This window comes from Oncorhynchus clarkii, chromosome 28 (assembly GCF_045791955.1).
Source record: "Oncorhynchus clarkii lewisi isolate Uvic-CL-2024 chromosome 28, UVic_Ocla_1.0, whole genome shotgun sequence".
NCBI lineage: Eukaryota > Metazoa > Chordata > Actinopteri > Salmoniformes > Salmonidae > Oncorhynchus > Oncorhynchus clarkii.
In genome coordinates, this window is record NC_092174.1 from 14641558 (window position 1) to 14647557 (window position 6000).

Genomic DNA, 6000 nt, shown 5'->3' on the forward strand with positions numbered 1-6000 from the left:
GTGAATTCGTGGAATTTCTTTCCTTAATGCGTTTGAGACAATCAGTTGTGTTGTGACATGGTAGGGGTGGTATACAGTAGATAGCCCTATTTAGTAGAAGACTAAGTCCATATAATGGCAAGAACAGCTCAAATAAGCAAAGAGAAATGACAGTCCATCGTTACTTTAAGACATGAAGGTCAGTCATTGTGGAAGTTTGAAGTTTATTCAAGTGCAGTCGCAAAAACCATCAAGCGCTATGATGAAACTGGCTCTCATAAGGACCGTGTCATGCCCTGACCGTAGATTGCTTTGTATGTTTCTATTTTTAGTTTGGTCAGAGTGTGATGTGGGTGGGTATTCTATGTTTTGTTTTATTTTGTATTTCTATGTGTTTGGCCTGGTATGGTTCCCAATCAGAGGCAGCTGTCAATCGTTGTCTCTGATTGAGAACCATACTTAGGCAGCCTGGTTTCGCCCTTGAGTTGTGGGTAGTTGTTTTCTGTTTCGTATCTGTACCAGACAGAACTGTTTCGGTTTCGTTCGTTCACGGTGTTGTTTTTGTATTTTTCAGTGTTCTATTAAAATAATTATGAACATGTACCACGCTGCACCTTGGTCCTCACCTTCTTCTCTCGAATGCAGTTACAGACCGCCACAGAAAAGGAAGATCCAAAGTTACTTCTGCTGCAGAGGATAAGTTCATTAGAGTTAACTGCAGCCCAAATAAATGCTTCACAGAGTTCAAGTAACAGACACATCTCAACATCAACTGTTCAGACGAAACAACGTGAATCGGGCCTACAAAAGGACACCATTAAGAAGAAGAGACTTGCTTGGGCCAAGAAACATAAGCAATGGACATTAGACCGGTGGAACTATTTCCTTTGGTCTAATGAGTCCAAATTTGTGATATTTGGTTCCAACCACTGTGTCTTTGTGAGACGCAGAGTAGGTGAACGGATGATCTCCGCATGTGTGGTTCCCACCATGAAGCATGGAGGAGGAGGTGTGATGGTGCTTTGCTGGTGACACTGTCTGTGATTTATTTAGAATTCAAGGCACACTTAACCAGCATGGCTACCACAGCATTCTGCAGCATACGCCATCCCATCTGGACAATGTCCCAAAACACACCACCAGGCTGTGTAAGGGCTATTTGACCAAGAAGGAGAGTGATGGAGTGCTGCATTAGATGACCTGGCCTCCACAATCACCCGACCTCAACCCAATTGAGATGGTTTGGGATAAGTTGGACCGGTTGAGAGAATGCCATGAGTGTGCAAAGCTGTCATCAAGGCAAAGGGTGGCTACTTTGAAGAATATAAAATATATTTGGATTTGTTTCACACTTCTTTTGGTTACTACATGATTCCATATGTGTTATTTCATAGTTTTGATATCTTCCCTATTATTGTACAATGTAGAAAACAGAAAAACCCTTTCTGTAAATAAAGAAAAACCCTTGAAAGAGTACTGTAGTACACAATGTTCGGTGACCACTTCTGGCTCATGAGCGCTACAAAAGTACCGGAGAATATCTTTAACACTTTACAGTCGTACCAGTATACGGGTTGAAAAGGGTCGATTTTTGGCACTAATAAGCACCTACATTGGAACGTAGTGGCTGTACAGTAGCATGCTATACATGACGTCAGAGCTCTGACTCTGCGTTTGCATGGGTTTTAACTGACAGACATTCTGAACTTTAGCACCACGCACGACAAGAAGTTGCCCCCATCCTTCCTGGTGATTGGGCAACTTTTGCTAATTTTTGTTGTTGTCTGAGTGATGGAAATCCTGTAAATGAAGATGACTCAATGTATTTTGAAAGATTATGTTGAGGATGATAATAAATACCACTTTGATGTCATACAAGCAAGCCAAACACCCGAGTCCAAATGTGCACTTCACATTTCCAAATAAAACTCATGTCATATACAAGGTCAAAGTTTATGATCATTTTGTTTCATGTACAGATACAAGGGGACATGGTGTCATACCCTGGGTTGTTCTGAACAGTATTTATTTAGAAAATTCACTGTGGCTCATGACTGCTTTCTATGCTCCCCAAAATTACAATCGGTTTCTCTGAACTACCTTGTGAAAGCCTGAGAATGTAAGATCGTATTTAATAACTTAGCTAGTCTTGTTGGCAATAGAACAAGCTTTCAAATCATGCCCACCTGACCCAGATTGCGATTTATAAAGGACCCTTTTTAGATTGCATAAACAACAACAGTAAATGCGTGATGGCGGATGCAGGGTTGTGTTCAAAATGAAACAACTACAAGCATGGGTTGTTCTAGTTCCTCAACGGCACAATTAAGTGAGCTGAAAAAAGTACCTTCTAGTTGAAGACTCTTTGAGTCGTAATAGTGCATTGAAATGACTTAGGAACTGGGCACACTTTGGAGAGATGTGTCCACTTGGAGACACCAGTTAGGCCTCTCACTCAAACCTTTGTAATTTCTTTGTATTATGTTGCACCTACCCCACATTTTCCAGGAATGGCTTTCAGATTTTGTTATCAACAAAATGCAGATTAAAGTACATTAAATGTAAAATGCACATACAAATCAACAGTGTAATATTTGGATTCAGTCTTGTCAGGTGAACTGCTATGTACTCACCTTCGGTCTAATAATTGTCCCATTATCTCCAAAAATGTTCAATTTCAATTGCTACCATGGTTACGCATATGCTTTTCACATTTCTTCCGTAAGATACATTTCTATTTAGCCCCTATACACATAGGCCAATTGCCATGAGTGTAAAGGTTTAAGATGTTAATAATAAGAAAGGAGCCATTTCATGTCATGATAATTCAGTCTAATTGGTGGTGAGTGATTAAGTCTACTGTATTAGTCATGGCTGTATTGTGTTGTGTTCAACATGAAGCCAACAACTCACTCTCAAAGGCCTCAAGGAATGAAAGTAGCCCTGCAAATCGCTCCAAATGAAGACTTTACCCACCAGAACTTGGCCAAGTTTCTAAAAGCCCTCTTTCTCTCACACCTGTCTCAGGGACATTTCCATAACACAAAAAGGCTTTGGTGTAGACTTAAATGTTGAGCTTGCAGATAATTATATTCGGCTGCAGTACAAATCAGGTGTAGGTCTGAATAAATCTGTGTTGTCTCCAGATAAATAGAGTCTTGCCGCCCACTCAACCAGGTGCTGCTTTATCAGCGACTTCTCCGTAATTGGCATCAATGCATAAGTAATGGCTTGATAAGTGTTTACTGGTACTTGCAAGTCTTATGGAGATACATAAAATACCTATCCAGGCTTGCCTTTGTATCAGCTAACCACATACAGTGCCTTCAGAAAGTATTCATACCCCTTCACTTATTCCACATTGCTTTGTTACAGCCTGAATTCAAAATATATTTATTTTTCTCACCCATCTACACACAATACCCCATAAATAAAAATAAATAAAAAACATCTTAGAATGTTTCAAATTTATTGAAAATGAAATACAGAAATATTTACACCACTGGGTCAATATTGTGTAGAAGCACCTTTGGCAGCAACTACATCTGTCTTTTGGGGTAAGAGCTTTCCCCACCTGGATTGGGCAACAATCCTTCAAGCTCTGTCAAATTGGTTGTTGATCATAGCTAAACTGTCATGTATTGTCATGTTGTGTCTTGTTCCTGTTCTTTCTCTTCACCCTGTCTCCCTCTGCTGGTCGCATTGGGTTGCCTTCTCTTCCCCTCCTTCCCCCAGCTGTTCCTTGTCTTCTCTAACTACCTCGTTCACCCTTTTCCCACCTGTTCCCCTTTTCCCTCTGATTGGGTCTCTATTTCTCTCTCTGTTCCTGCTTCTGTCTTTGTCAGATTCTCGTTTGAGTTTCTCATGCCAGAACCAAACTATCGTCTTTTTTTTTTTTTTTATCGTTTGTCTTGTTCGAGATCCAGGGAGCGATGCTAGGCAGACACGAGCAGGAATTGTCTGCTGCTCGACATGCCGTTGAGACCCTGGCCGCCCAGAACAGATTCACCATCTCCGCCTCGATCCACCGGCCACTTCCAGGGCTTTCGAATCTCCAGAGCCCAGAATCAATAACCCGCCGTGTTACTCTGGGGAGCCCACTGAATGCCGCTCGTTCCTCACCCAGTGTGATATTGTGTTTTCTCTCCAGCCCAACACTTACTCCAGGAGCACAGCTCGTATCGCCTACGTCATATCTCTCCTTACTGGACGGGCTCGTGAGTGGGGCACGGCAATCTGGGAGGCAAGGGCTAAGTGTACTAACCAGTATCAGGACTTTAAGGAGGAGATGATACGGGTTTTTGATCGTTCTGTTTTTGGGGAGGAAGCTTCCAGGGTCCTGTCTTCCCTATGTCAAGGTAATCGATCCATAACAGACTACTCTATTGAGTTTCGCACTCTTGCTGCCTCCAGTGACTGGAACGAGCCGGCTTTGCTCGCTCGTTTTCTGGAGGGTCTCCGCGCGGAGGTAAAGGATGAGATTCTCTCCCGGGAGGTTCCTTCCAGCGTGGATTCCTTGATTGAACTCGCTATTCGCATAGAGCGACGGGTTGATCTTCGTCACCGAGCTCGTGGAAAGGAGCTCGCGTTCTCCGCTGCCCCCCTCTCCGCATCACTACCATCTTCCTCTGCCGGCTCGGGTGCTGAGCCTATGCAGCTGGGAGGTATCCGCATCTCGACTAAGGAGAGGGAACGGAGAATCACCAACCGCCTCTGTCTCTATTGCGGTTCCGCTGGTCATTTTGTCACTTCATGTCCAGTAAAAGCCAGAGCTCATCAGTAAGCGGAGGGCTACTGGTGAGCGCTACTACTCCTGTCTCTCCTTCAAGATCCTGCACTACCTTGTCAGTCCATCTACGCTGGACCGGTTCATCAGCTTCCTGCAGTGCCTTGATAGACTCTGGGGCGGAGGGCTGTTTTATGGACGAGACCTGGGCTCGGGAACATGACATTCCTCTCAGACAGTTAAGGGAGCCCACGGCCTTGTTCGCCTTGGATGGTAGTCCTCTCCCCAGGATTCAGCGTGAGACGCTACCTTTAACCCTCACTGTCTCTGGTAATCATAGCGAAACCCTTTCTTTTTTAATTTTTCGTTCACCTTTTACACCTGTTGTTTTGGGCCATCCCTGGCTAGTTTGTCATAATCCTTCTATTAATTGGTCTAGTAATTCTATCCTCTCCTGGAACGTCTCTTGTCATGTGAAATGTTTAATGTCTGCTATCCCTCCTGTTTCCTCTGTCTCTTCTTCCTTTCGGCCTCGCTAACGCTCCAGCTGTCTTTCAGGCATTAGTCAATGACGTCCTGAGAGACATGCTGAACATCTTTGTTTTCGTTTACCTTGACGATATCCTGATTTTTTTCACCGTCACTCCAGATTCATGTTCAGCACGTTCGACGTGTCCTCCAGCGCCTTTTAGAGAATTGTCTTTTTGTGAAGGCTGAGAAGTGCACTTTTCATGCCTCCTCCGTCACATTTCTCGGTTCTGTTATTTCCGCTGAAGGCATTAAGATGGATCCCGCTAAGGTCCAAGCTGTCATTGATTGGCCCGTCCCTAAGTCACGCGTCGAGCTGCAGCGCTTTCTCGGCTTCGCGAACTTCTATCGTCGTTTCATCCGTAATTTCGGTCAGGTGGCAGCTCCTCTCACAGCCCTTACTTCTGTCAAGACGTGCTTTAAGTGGTCCGTTTCCGCCCAGGGAGCTTTTGATCTCCTCAAGAATCGTTTTACATCCGCACCTATCCTTGTTACACCTGACGTCTCTAGACAGTTCGTTGTCGAGGTTGACGCGTCAGAGGTGGGCGTGGGAGCCATTCTTTCTCAGCGCTCCCTCTCTGACGACAAGGTCCACCCTTGCGCGTATTTTTCTCATCGCCTGTCGCCGTCGGAACGTAACTATGATGTGGGAAACCGCGAACTGCTCGCCATCCGCTTAGCCCTAGGCGAATGGCGACAGTGGTTGGAGGGGGCGACCGTTCCTTTTGTCGTTTGGACTGACCATAGGAACCTTGAGTACATCCGTT